At 33.6% G+C, this 15,196-nt stretch overlaps 1 protein-coding gene across 1 annotated transcript in view; it reads left to right on the top strand.

Annotated features, from left to right (window-relative positions):
- Positions 1-15,196, top strand: part of LOC126890768 (lysophosphatidylserine lipase ABHD12-like) — a 193,835-nt gene that overhangs the window by 146,693 nt on the left and 31,946 nt on the right. The gene's annotated exons all lie outside the window — the stretch shown is intronic.

Below are 15,196 nucleotides of genomic sequence, written 5' to 3'. Positions count from 1 at the left end.
ATCTTGGGCGTGGTCCCCTCATATCCATTGGGACAGTGTGCCAAGGCTTTTCTACAGCAAATGGTCACATTCTTCCTGCTGGCTTCATCTGCGACGGTTTACTCTTAAGGCATGTACTTTCTGTCGGTTTTCTTTTCGCAAACTGGTCTGGGATGATTGTCAAGAAGATGTTTCCTTCTGTAGATCTTGTTCGTGGTCCCTTCCAATCCATTGGGACAGTTTGTCAAGGTTTTTCTACAGCAACTAGTCACATTTTTCTTGCTGGTTCCATCTTCGACGGTTCCATCAACAGTGTCGTCTTTTTCGGTGATTCGTAAATTGGTCTCGGATGACTGGCTAGAAGGTGCTTCCTTTTGTAGATCTTGGGCGTGATCCCCTCAACTCCATTGGGACAGTATGCCAAGACTTTTCTACAGCGAACGGTCGCATCCCTTCCTGCTCGTTGCATCGGCGACGTTTATTTTTGGATCATTCTCGATTTGGTTCATTTTCGGTTCCTTAATAATCTGAAAACAAAGAAGCTTAATCATCTTTGAACGGGTTTTATTTATATATCCACGACGTGGACCTGTTATTGAGTCTGTGTCTTTATCTGCCGGCATTTTTGGTATTTTCCGGGCGTCGAGTAACGACGTTTACTTGTGTATATTCTAATTTTTGCTCGGGCGCCATTGTAACGGGTAGTTCTTCTAAGGACGACAGACTCAGTAAAACACAAGTTAAAAATAAAGTAAATATATTAAAGATAATTATATACAGTTTAAAACAAATAAAATAAAATATAACTCCGTCTTCTGCAAAGGAAAAACAATATCAAATTTTCTTACAGTTATCCGATGATAATAGCAACATTAAAATAATACGATAAAGAGCATATTTATATACAATAACAATCTCGCTACGTTAAATCAACATAGCCCTATATTCCGATCCGGAGATCATTCCTCGCTACTACCGCACACTGCGATAACGGTCATGGCAAGACTACTGGTCACGACGGTCACTACTGTGGCGTCCGCCTAGTCATAGTCCCACCTCACATACGGTGCATCCAGTGGCGTGCTGAAACTTTTCAAGCGGCCCGGTGATTTTATAGAAAAGCGGCCTCTTATCCTCATTTTACCTTCCATTATCAGGATGTTTTATTCGTTATTTATAAAATCAAAAAAACAAAAATATAAATTATTTTTAAATCAAACATAAAACTTTAAATACAATGATTTTTTTAAAATTTGTTATATTGTTCTATTTAAGAATAAGCAATCTTATAAATAATAAATTACATGTATGACAATATTGTATGCAGTAAGGCAGATACTATAATTTCCTGAATATATATAATATGAATTTGATATAATTAAGATAAAATAAAATTTTGAGAATTTTTCAATTATTTATTAAGTTGAATTTTAGTAAATCAATTATACAAGAAAGTACAAATTCAATTACAGAGCAAATACTTTAATTTAACAACATTTAAAATGTTAATATAACGCAATAATCTAAACATTCTTTGCAATTATTTCATAAAATAATTACTTAACACTCGATCAACAATTTCCGCATTAAAGTAGATTTTTGAGCAAATTTGTCGATTATTTCATCATTTTTAAGCTCATGCAAAGCTTCTTTTTCTATATCCATTAGCATAAATGTTTCCAAGTGATCTCGTGTTAAAGTATTTCTTAACCGATTTTTTATGTATTTCAACGTTAAAAAACTTCTTTCGCTAGATACTTGAGTAATTGAAAGAGTTAATAAATGCTTATATTATACTATTTAAATTTGGATAAGCACACTGATATGTTGTACTTATGCAAAACAGCGTAAGAGCAAGCTATACAATCTTTACACTTTTTAGTACCACACGGAGATGAAGTTTTCGCGATATCAACATTGTCATTTGTTACTTCATGTTCATTATCACTTAGATTAACATATTTATCATTAACTCGATCTTCCATAATTTCAGTAATTTGCAAAATCCTATTTTTTATGCAATCCATTTATCAGCAAAATCCACGAGTTAAATGCCGTTAAAGGTATACCATTTTTTATTGTATCAAAATTTCTAGGATGTAGAGTGCTTATATCATAAAACAATTTGTCTTGATCAAATCGTTTTTCAATACTTCCAATAATTCGGTCAAAAATGTGCAAGACGTTTGTCCCTTTTTTATTCTGCAGAGTACATACATGTTTGAAGAAATTGGAAAACCATAAACATACTTGTATGTATGAAAATAAATATTATCTGTAGCAGTCTATTTATGTATATAGAGCCTTATTTATTTACTTAACTGTATTTTATAATTACAAAAATTGAATTATTTTGAAATGTTTTAATAATATTAACAAAATCAACATTCGATTAGAAATTAAAAAAAAATTTTTTGTTATATCTAAATTTTTTTGTGAAAAACTCCTATTTGACCGGCCTCAAGAGGCCGCGGCCTCTCGGTGATTGCACCGATTCATTTATATGGCCAGCACGCCACTGGGTGCATCTATTGCCAAGCCAGCTAATGCTCGTTCAATACGCGAGCAGCAGCTGTTGAACCATGGTTAGTTCAATTCGCTAGCCACGTCTGATTTTCTCATTACATACATCAATGTAATATTTGGGATAGGGTAAGGATTGTTTATTTCGTAAGGATTTATATTACAATGGTCCCCATTTAGGACGTTAGTCCTCTTCAGGGTTCGTGTTGGATGTTTTTTTGTGAGCCGTAAAAGCAAACAATCCGAAAAAACTCTGGGGCAAGGTGTGGTGGCGCTCTGCGATGCCGGTCGGTGTTGGTTCAGCCAGCTATCAGAAGTCAGGGAAAGAGGTTTGACCGTTGGTGGTGGTTCTTATGGACATATGTGTGTACTGTCCATGCTTTATCCTCGACCAGTCTCCCTAGAAACCATTGTACGCCAACTGGCAAGCCAGCGGCCCTCGTCGGCGGTCAGGAGGTGGTTTTTGGACAGCGCATGTACATTGAGCGTTCGAATGTTAGAAAATAGTTGCGGCTATTTTCTTGGGGCGAACAGGTATAATTGTGCAATGAAGTTGGGAAACCGCAAAAAACCAACTTCTCCCTGTTCGGGGATTTTCTCATTCTCCTAGCTCGCCTTAAATATGCTCTCGATGCCCTCTCCTTCGGTTTCCTCCAGCGATGCTATGCGCCAACGCTAACACTCCTTCGGTCGCCTCGGGTAAAGCAGCTCATCGCTTGGCGAGGTATCGTATCGTTACAGTCTCGGTTTTATTCTTTGATATTCTTTGCTGTCTGTTTAGATATTTTCAACAGAAATTAAGAAATATGGGAAAATGGAGAACAAGTATTAATAACAATAATAAATAAAATATGGAAAAATGAGAATATCCCGGAAGATTCGAGTGTCACTAATAGTTTATTTATTTATTATGCTCTACAGGACTTGTAGGCCTAGGGTATTACAATTTTACAATTTCAATTGTACCATTTTACATATTACACATGACAGTATATGCTAATGTCTATATAAATGTAATTTTATTTTAAAGCCTATGTAAAAATTGCTGCACTATGGTTCTCCACTGTATCCTATTTATCTCCTTCTCTTTCCAGTCTGTAATTTCCATAGATCCTATATATATATTCCTGAAACTTTTCATGTCATCTTTTTCTTGATCTACCTCATCTCTTTGTCTCAACTAGTCCTCTTAACAGTACATTCTTTGGCATTCTCGCCCTGTCCATTCTCTCGACAGGGCCATGTCAATATTGGTAGGGGAGAGTTGGATAAAACGGGATAGTCGGATAAAACGGGACACCTAGCCTAGAGACCAAACTAGTGCTGCTATCAATCGGACAACGACGAAAACTTGTTCTCAATCGTCATTTTAACATTCTCAGTTCGTTTTACCTCGATACCATTGTTTGATGAAAAGTTGTTATGTTTAGAATTGTTTGACTCTATTTTTTTGGTACTTTGTACTTTTAAGTGCGTTGTTTTCTACATTATATTTGATTCAGTGAATTTGTACTCCACGAGCTCCCTAGTAGGAAAGTTTTGGGGTAGTTCTGATTTTTTTCATTATATATGGATTTTGGGCTGCTGAATCCGAATATGAGGTTTGCCGACAAAATTTCTTGCTGGAACATTGAAAAAATCGCGAGAAAATCGAAAATTTTCATCTTTTTTTCGCTTTTTTGCTCAAATCTCGAAAACTATTAACTTTTAGTAAATGGTCTATTGACATAAATTAAAGTACTTAAAATTATCTACAAATATCACTATCTACTTTTTTCTCAGACGAACCGTTCGGTCTAAAGTGCAAGTTGAAAATTGCCAATTTTTAACGGTCTCGGCAAAACCCACTTTTTACATTCCAAAACTTAGTTTTTATTAGAATGCTGTGTCATTTGATAAATTTCTCCTAGTTCTCTGTACAAATAATAAATGTGAGTTCATAATATGAATATGGTATGTCTCTTCTCACAGCTTCCATGAATCCATTCCATACTAAAATACCGAGAATATCTCTGCTTTTCCCTTAGAGCCACAGAAGATGAGGCACAGATGGAGTCACAGTTTCAGTTGGTGTGAACATTCCCTTGATTTCTGATAAAATCTTGATCTTGATTTCTGATAAATCTTGAGGTTTTGTCCTTTCAAAATGTATTAGTTGAACAGCTCTCTGACTTCCATAAATCTCAGGTGCGGGTTTAGTTTTTAGCCGAGGAATGGATTGGTTAGGAGCTATTGCATGTTTTGGTGAAATACAAAAAATACCACCCATGGCGTAAAAAGTGTGGTATCCGTCGATTTTATGTACGTTAACCCTTTCTGTCCCAACGCTGCATATATATGTTTTTGAAAAAGTGGGTCTGTATTCCTAGCCGCCGTATATATACGTTCAAGGTGTTATGGTCTCAATTTACCAAAGCCGAAAATATGCATTGCTTATAAAGTTTTAGACTCATTGGTGTCCCAATGCCGTAGAAATATGTCCGAAAATGTTAGATTATGGTTCCCAAAGCCTCAAAATGTTTCCACCTAAGACAGGTCATGCGGACCCATTGCCGTATATATTTGTTCACATATTTTAGATATATGCTATATTGTAGCACTGGTGGCAACGCTTATAGATAGCTGCTAGGAGGTGAAGCGTGTGTAGCCACAGAAAAGACCAGAAAAAAAAGAAGCGAATCGAGATACATGTGTGCAAGATGCGGAGTCGGCCTTTGTGTAGTGTCATGTTTTGAGGAGTACCACACAAAAGAAAACTTTTAATATTAATTTACATTACATTATTTTTTTTAAGTTAGCTACATTTTTTCAAGTTTAAGTTGGTTAAAAAAAAACTCAATAAAAAACATGTTTTGGTTATTTATTTGTTTATTTATATGCGACGTATATATAAGGCAATGAAAAAGCATGAAAAAACCTTTGGGATTGAGGGACCAACATGCAAATTAAGGCCTGTCATAGAAAGGGTTAAAATCAGCGTTTTCGTACACCTGTTGTGTAAAGCACGGCTGGTCAATTTTCTGCGGATCGCCTGCGATTGATGACACTTCCAGATAAGCAACGCGCTTGCTCAAAGTCTTGTAGCGGCAGTAAGGCCCAGATAGTTGGCCTCACCATTTCTTGCAGGGTTGGCCGTTTTCTCTACAAAAAGTACGGCTTAAGAAAATAGGTTGATGTAGATTCCTCTTTGGGGTTTTGTTCATCCTATACAGAAGCTGTTCGCCTAGAAGTGTCAGCATTCGCAGGCGATCAGCAGAATATTGACCTGCCGTGCTTTACACAGCAGGTGTACGATAACGCTGATTTTAACGTACATGAAATCAACGAATACCACACTTTTCACGTCATATGTGGCATTTCTTGTATTGCACTAAAACATGCAGTAGCTCCTAAGCAATCCATTGCTCGGATAAAAAAGAAACCCGCGCCTTAGGTTTATGGAAGTCAGGGAGCTGTTCAACTAATTCATTTTAAAAGGACAAAACCTCAAGGTTTATCAGAAATCAAAATAACAGATCCGAAGGAAATGTTCACACCAACTGAAACTGTGACTTCATCTGTGCCTGATCTTCTGTGGCTCTAAGGGAAAAGCAGAGACATTCCCGGCCACTTAGGACGGAATGGACTCATGGAAGCTGTCACAAGAGACGTACCATACCTATGAACTAACATTTATTATTTGTACAGAAAACTAGGAGAAATTTATCAAATGAGAGCATTCTAATAAAAAATAAAGTTTTGGAATGTAAAAAGTGGGTTTTGCCGAGACCGTTAAAAATTGACAATTTTCAACTTGTACTTTAGACCGAACAATTTATCTGAAAAAAAAGTAAATAGTGATATTTGTAGATAATTTCAAGTACTTTAATTTTTGTTAGCGGATCATTTACTAAAAGTTAATAGTTTTCGAGATTTGAGCAAAAAAGCGGAAAAAAGCTGAAATTTTTCGCTTTTTTCGCGATTTTTTCAATGTTCTTGTAAGAAATTTTGTCCACAAACCTCATATTCGGATTCAGCAGCCCAAAATACATATATAATGAAAACAATTCAGAACTACCCCGAAACTTTCCTAGTCAAAACACAATTTTATTGAATCAATTGCCTACATATCTAAACATATAATTGCAGTGACTATTACATTGAATTAAGCACTCATTAACGAATATTCTAATGTATAGTCTATCTAATTTTACTTTCACGTTTAGACAGGAGCCATTTTTGTTTTGAAAAATATCTGAGTTGGACAAAACGGGACACGTATAAGTTGGATAAAATGGGATACAATTTTTTATGTCCCGTTTTATCCACCTATTTATTTGTTGGCCTATTAATTTTTTAAATAGCAATAAAGCGTGTTCTCATACTGCAGAAAAAACAAATATTTTTATGTGACTTTTGTTCTGATGTACGTACCTAGCCCTAAATAAAAGGTCTTATTTCCCATTTTGCAATAAAACATAAAAAAGGCCTATTTTTAATTTTCTGACTACTGAAGATATTGTTATTTCAAAGGTAAATTTTGCTTTGCAGTCTTATATCTACTTAAATATACTTTTAAAATAATTTTATCTAAAAAATTAAATATTGTGAACCTATCCCGTTTTATCCAACCGTGGTGTGCTAAAACGGGATGTGCAGGACTTTAATAAATATTTTTTTTACTATTTTTCAGTCGTTAAAAATAGCCAAGAATATATTTTTTGTGGGCTTTAATAAACGTTATACCTATAAAAAATAATAATATTATAATTTCTTTACCATTTCTTTCGTAATAAAATAAACAAAAATGGTATCCCGTTTTGTCCAACTCTCCCCTACTCAATTACAAAAAAGGAGATAGGGGAAAATGATGTAATAACTACCAAGGAACGTTGCTATGTACATGTAGATATAATAAACCCTTCGAAAAAATAATAAACAGACGATTAGTAATAATGATAAAATACACACTAGACGAAGCACAAAGTGGATTTGAAAGTGGCAGAAGGACAGAGGATCATATAATATTTATATTAAAACCGATAACACAAAAAGCGATGCAATAGAAAAAGAAAATATACGTGGAACCTAGAAAGAGGATTCGATAGAGTTCCAAAACAGAAACTATGGAAACTTCTAAGAGAAAAAGGAATAAACAACAAGCTTCTAAGGGTTTGCTTACTACGGAGACCAAAGGATGGTATCCTAGCCTAGAGCATGGTATCGTAATCTTCATATTCGTGAATTCTCGTATTTAAAATAATGTATTTATTTTACCTTACGATCGAAACGATATTATCGATCGCTATGTAAAATAAAAGCATTATTTTGAATGCCAGAATTCACGAATATGAAGGATAGGATATTATGCTCTAGGCTAGGATACCATCCTTTGGTCTCCGTAGTAAGCATACGCTAAGAATTATACATAAAATATACAGTGAGAACAACAATGCCGTAACACATTATGTCCCAAAGTATCTAGGCTTGAGTTTTATCTCACTAATACACAATGCATCACGCATTGGTTTACGTATGGATTGAACTGGTCGCAAAGGGCATTCATTGGATTCTTCAGTAGTAAATAAACGTACGAATTCAATATTATTTGATTTATATCTAAAACATGTCTCACCATTTTCGCTGTTAATACACAAACAAACTCTTTCCAATCACAAACACTACTCTGACAAACTTATTAGGGTACCATTAATTTTATCAGTTAGTCAGTAACTCTGGTAGCGTGAGGTTTTGTATGTTTTGATTTGCAACACGGCCAACTACTAATTGTTGTGTTTACATGTTTGTTTTGATTTGTGGAGTGCTGTGAGCTACTAGTAGTTAATAAGTCGTTCTACTTTTTGTTTACTTTCATCGACCTTGTTTATTACTGCAATAAAATTTTTGACCATGACATAGAGCTGTGAGAATTGTCTTTCACATTTTTCTGATTCGGATAAATTGAATAATTTAAGATGTAATGGAGATTGTCGGAGAAATTTATGTATGAAGTGTACGGGCCTAAACAAGTAGTTCACAAAAGCTTTATTGGAACAAAAATTTTCCTATCTAAAATTTTTTTGTACACTATGTGATTCGCCTAGCTTAAGATATTTAGATAAAAAAATAAATAATCTATCAAGAAATCAAATACCTCTAGAAAACTTTGAGGCCTTAACACAAGTTACTAAAAAGCTTACTGATAATTTGCTAGGTTTTATGGAGACTTACGATTTGTTAACAAAAGATGACGACAAACTGGACTATATTATTAAAAAAATTCATCACAAACCCTGGACTACCAAAGGTGTCCGCATATCATCCAAAAATATGCGTTCACTACTGTACATCAAGAAATTTACTACCAACGTCTCTGTTACTGAATATATCACCAAGTACAGGGCAATCTGTTTAAAACTTATAAAATCAGCTAAAAATTGTACTATCAAAACCGTCTGAGAAGCTCTAAAAGTGTTGCAAAAGAAACTTGGTCCATAATAAACGATCTTCGTAATAAAACTCAAACTGCTCAAACATTTTCCCTTCCAGACCCAGAAAATCTAAATGAATACTTTGTTAGTGTGAGTAAAAATGTAACATCAACTATTGTGTCACAACAAGATCCCATTTCCTATCTCCCTAATTCAGGAAAGGTCTCGAATTCATTCTTTATAAGACCGGTTGATGAATCTGAACTGATTCAGACAATCAATAGTATCAAAAGCAAATCTTCCTGTAGTACCGATGGACTATCCATAAAAATTTTCTCAAACTTCCCAGACAGTGTATTGGGAGTCCTCATCTCTCTAATTAATGATTCTTTTGAGAAAGGTAAATTTCCAGAGTGTCTAAAGACGGCCATCATTATTCCTCTTCATAAGGGTGGTGAAAAATCAAATGCCTGCAATTATAGACCTATTGCATTACTACCGGTACTCTCCAAAATTATTGAGAGACTCATAAAAGCCCGACTTATGCCCCTTCTCGTTGATAACAAAATTTTATCACAAAATCAGTTCGGCTTTTTAAATAATAAATCTACCACAGATGCCATGTTTTCTGTACTACATGAGGTTTATCAAGCATTAAACAATAATCTGCACACTGCCACTGTTTTTTGTGATTATGCCAAAGCTTTTGATTGTGTGAATCACATTTTGATAAAAAAAACTAGATTTCTACGAAATTCGAGGTATTTCTTCGAACTGGTTTCAATCTTACTTGGATAATAGGAAACAACTGGTTAGAGCAAATGATACAGACTCTAGTCTCAAAAATGTTGTCTGTGGGGTACCACAAGGTTTAGTATTATGTCCTCTACTTTTCCTTATCTTTATTAGTGACATCACTAGCTTAAAATCGATGGAAATTTTTTCTTTTTGCTGATGATACCAGTATCACTTGCAGCAACTCAAATATCGCAACTCTTCATGCTACTATAACTTCTGATCTACTTACAATAAAATCCTGGTTTGATTCAAATTTACTCTCTTTTAACGTAGATAAAACAGTAGCATTGTCCTATAAAGGAGCTCTTCAACCCTGACCTCTTCATAACAGCCAGATCAGTATCGTAGATTCTGTAAAGTTTCTTGGTATTTTTTTTAGATAGCAATCTGAAATAGTCCCTTCATATTGATGTGTTAAGCAAGAAACTATCCTCAGCTTGCTTTGCAATAAGATTTGTTTCGAAGGAAATGAATTTAGCCTCTTCCAAAATAACATATTTTTTTTTGTTCGAGTCACATCCTCGATATGGTCTCCCTTTTTGGGGTTCTGGTACGGCTGCCCAATGTGATGTTATTTTTAAATTACAAAAAAGAGCAATAAGATATCTGTTTGGCCTCAGAAGAACAACACATTGCAGAAGCTACTTCAAAGATTACAGGATTTTAACACTACCTTCTTTATATATTTTAGAAACTGTTTGCTTAATTCTTAAACATCTACATGTCTTTCCAGCAAGACCTAGACATGACTATTCCACCAGAAATTCTACCTTTGACATCTATTTACCGATCCCGTCCAGTGAGTTAGTAAAGAAATCTATATTATATTCTGCAAAAAAACTTTACAATGATCTCCCTCTACAACTTAAATCTGCAACATCTTTCCCCAAGTTCCGTAAAATGACTAAAGCCTATTTATCTGAAAGACCATATTATTCAACAGCAGAGTTTCTTAACCAATAACTAAGAAAGTACAGTATTCTTATTTATAAGTATAATCTTAATCTATATTTGAGTGTCATATGCAGCAGCTTAACTTAACTTATTAAATTTCTTAAGGTAGATTATGCAATTTGAAATTTTTTTTATTGTTACTCTTTTTTTTTGTTTCTCTTCATTATTTTTATTTATATAGACGATTTATATCATTTTAGTAAATTGTATTTGTTATTTGTTATTGTTCTTATTTATGATTCTTATAAGCTTTGTCTATAAAATTGTTAAATTTTTCATGACAATAAAGCATAATTATATTCTATTCTATTTCAACCGGTTTGAGAATATTGCTAAAGTAAGGTATCAGTTTCTGCGAATGGTCAAAAACCCAATAACAGACTATGATGGATTCAATAACGCTTATGATAATCTTTCAGACGTTACTGATTAGAACCATCATAAATTCTGGGTAATAACTAATCTGGTTGTATCAAATATTTTGCAGGTAACCATAAAATAAAAATATGCTTCAAAAATCTAAATCTTTTCATACTCTTTTTAACATGGACTGTCTTTAACGTTTAGCAAAAAAGGTAAAACTGCTAGGCAAACAAAAATTTCCGGGTAAAATGTGCAGTGCACATGAATTATATCAAACCAATACCTTCGGTTCTTCGCAATGGTCTCTAGATCCGCTGTTAATGAATCAACGGGCCAAAAACCAGCAAAACTCCTATTTGGACGCGAGATGCGTCTACCCTGTGAGCTAGAGTTTGGAAGCCGACCTGGAGAAGATGTGGCTGGTGACGATTATGTGAACGAGTTGCGAAGAAGAATAGACGATATACACGAGTTGGTTACGTACAAAAGGATTTGATGATAACTTCTTATTAGTACTGCAAAAAAAGGACCATTGGCCAAAGGATATAAAATGGACCACTGGACATCGGGTGTCTAGGGATAATCTAAAACAGTCGCAAATTCGTAAAATATACAGTTAAATCCTGGTTATCTGTGGGGTGGAGTGGTTTTCATTTTCTTTTGTAAATTGTTCCGTGATTCAAGAACACATTCCGGTGTACATCATTTTAGGATTTGACAGACAAAAAAGAAATTGAAAATAAGAGTTGACAATATAGTACATTCTTTCACGGTTTTTGCTCTAAATTTTAAAGAACCGCTTGGATTGCCATGAAATTTGGCATACGCATGGCTTACATGTCAAAAAAAAAGTGATATTGTGCCGATGTGTGCTTTTGCCCCGGGGGTGACTTTCACCCCCTCTTGGGAGTGAAAAAATATAAGTCCAGAATAAGTCAGGATATAGATGAACTGACTAATTTTAAGTAACTATTGTTCTATAGAGCTTTTTCGCTAAGTCAACACTTTTCGAGTTATTTGCGAGTGAATATGTTCATTTTTTAACAAAATATCTGCATTTTTGACGGTATTTCGCAAATAACTTAAAAAGTAAATATTTTGTCGAAATAAACGTTCTTAGCAAAAATATGGCCTGTAAAAAAGTAAAAAAATGGTGTACGCGTTAGGTATCTAGACCTCTTAAAACTATAATTATAACCAATGAAAAATAGATTCATATTCACCAAATTTCAAATAGAATACTTCGAAGTAAAATATCCAAAAAATTAAGCACTTTTTGGGGAAAATCCATTATAACTTTTTTAAAGTGTTTAAAAAGTGCTTTATTTATGTTTTTATAAAAAGTTTTTATCATTAAATTTAAGCAAGTTACGCTCAAAATAAAGTTGGTCCCTTTTGTTTTGGCAAAAAAAAATCGGGAGGACCACCCCCTAATTAGCAGCTTAAATGAAATAAATCGTTACCGCTCCACAAATTATTTTAATTATGTTGTGTTTATATGATCTGTAAGTTTCATCGATTCAAAGTGCTTATTTTTGAAAAATTTTGGTTTTAAAGTGAAATTTTTAAAAATTTTAATTTTGAAAAATAAGATTTTTTTCAAAATAACTTTGTTAGAGATACCAAAAATCTCGAAAAACAAAAAAAGTCGGCATTGCTTTTTTGAATATCATGTATTTTTTTGTTTTTCTGTTAGACAAAAATTGATTAAGATTTGGTGTTTCTAAATTTGCGTACATTCGTGATCAGTGACTCGTTCAACCCCTTTTAACTATAGCCTTTTCAAAAATAAGGACTTTGAACCGATGAAACTTACAGATCATATAAACAATACATACACGAGTCAAGAAACTTGTGAAGTCGTAACGATTAAGTTCATGAAAATGCCACAAGGAAATAGCTTCAGAACAAGATTAAGTTCATTTGAGATACTAATTAGGGGGTGATTTTCCCAATTTTTTTTACCAAAAACAAAGGGACTAACTTTATTTTGAGCGTAACTTGTTTCCTTTCAATGCTAGAAATTATTTTATAAAACAAAAATGAAGCTTTTTTTAAACACTTTAAATAAGTTGTAATAAGTTTTCCCCGAAATGTGCTTCATTTTTGGTTATTTCACGTTAAAGTATTCCATTTGGAATTTTATAAATATGAACCTATTTTTAATTAGCTATAACTCTGCTTCTACTAGGTATACAGAGATGATATATACACCTTTTTTTAAAAATTTTTACAGGCTATATTTTTGTTAAGAATATTTTTTCGACAAAATACTTACTATTTGACTTATTTGCAAAAAAACGTCTAAAAGCGTGGTTATCTTGTTGAAAAAATGAACATATTTACTGGCAAGTAGGCAAATAACTCGAAAAATATTGACTTAGTGAAAAACTCTATAGAACAAAAACTACAGTTGAAAAAATGAAAGAATACCCATGAACGAACATATAAAACACGCTGTATTTTCCTGTCACCGTGTCACACAAAAAATTGGCCAGCGCAAGTACATGTAATAATTATTGGTACATGTACTTGCACTGGACAATTTTCTTTATAACACGGTGAAAGGAAAATACAGCGTGTTTTATATGTTCGTTCATGGGTATTCTTTCATTTTTCCGACTGTACTTAGAATTAGTCAGTTTATCCATTTCCGGACTTACTTTGGACGAATATTTTTTCACCACCAAGAGGGGGTAAAAACCACCCCCGGGGCAAAAGCACATATCGGCACAATATCACTTTTTTTCTTTGAGTTGTTAGCTATGTGTATGCCAAATTTCATGTCAATCCAAGCGGTTCTTTAAAATTTAGAGGTTTTGCAATATTTTACCGTTAAAGAACGGACCAATACTTTCAACGCGTTTTTCTCAAAACTGCTTTTTCAAACCCTTTAGACATTGTAACTCAAAAACTACTTGACCAATCCAGCTGGAATTTTGTATATATTTCATCTAGAAGTTCTTTGAGGTAACGCTGTCCAAATGCTTTTTGTTTTATGCTAATTTTTTGTTTAACTATAATAAATATGTTGATTTTCACCCTTTTTTGCAAAACAAAATCCGTTGTTTTGATTTCTAAGTGATATCAAAAAGCCAAAATTTGATAAAACTAAAAAAACTTACCAGTTTTACCTAGAGAAACTGATAGGCTAACAAAATCTTTTTGAATTTTTTCTTTACCATTATCCAATGATAAGTTCTCATGAGTCCACCGCAAAATCCATTTTTTTTGAGGTGTATTTAATAATTTGCCACCCTTGGCTTATGTTTCAATATTTTTCTTTGAGTTTTTTCTTGAATAATCTATGAATTGTACTGAATATGCCTATATAATTTAAAAATAAAATAATTTTACCATACTTTCAAAAAAAATGTGATTAAAATATTGATTATGAACCTTACCAAATGGAGCTGCCCATACCGAAATTATTTAAGTACAATGAAGTTAAGGATGTAATAATGAAAGAAATTAATCCTAGAAAAGCTCCTGGTTATGATCTGATAACGGGTAGGATACTACAAAAATTAACAAAGAAAGGAATAACGGCAATATTACAAATTTTTAATGCAATAATAAGATTAAATTATTTTCCGCAACAACTGAAAATGGCAGTTATAATTATGATCCCAAAACCAGGAAAAAACTAGAGGAATTAACATCATATAGGCCAATAAGTTTACTGCCTGTGCTTTCCAAAGTGCTGGAAAAATTAATAATGAAAAGTATCAAGCCAATACTAGATAGCAAAATCTCATACCAGAACATCAGTTTGGGTTTAGACAAGAACATGGAACCATAGAGCAAGTCCATAGATTAGTAAAACATATCAGCAACGACTTTGAAAATAAGCGATATTGCTCAGCAGCGTTTCTTGACATAAGCCAAGCGTTCGATAAATTCTGGCACAAAGGTCTACTCTATAAACTAAAAAACCTATTGCCTCATCCGTATTATGAACTTCTAAAGTCTTACTTATCTGACAGATTCTTTTCAGTTAAATACCATTCACAATATTCAGAATTATACCAAATAAAATCAGGAGTACCGCAAGGCAGCGTGTTAGGACCAATGCTGTACCAGCTTTTTACTGCAGATCTACCAACTTCAAGAACTACAATAACAGCAACCTTCGTAGATGACACTGCAATAATCGCCTCACATCATGA

The sequence above is a fragment of the Diabrotica virgifera genome, chromosome 8, assembly GCF_917563875.1.
Source record: "Diabrotica virgifera virgifera chromosome 8, PGI_DIABVI_V3a".
NCBI classification, from domain to species: domain Eukaryota; kingdom Metazoa; phylum Arthropoda; class Insecta; order Coleoptera; family Chrysomelidae; genus Diabrotica; species Diabrotica virgifera.
The sequence above is the reverse complement of the archived record's forward strand: the minus strand, read 5'-3'. Positions and strand labels throughout refer to the sequence as shown.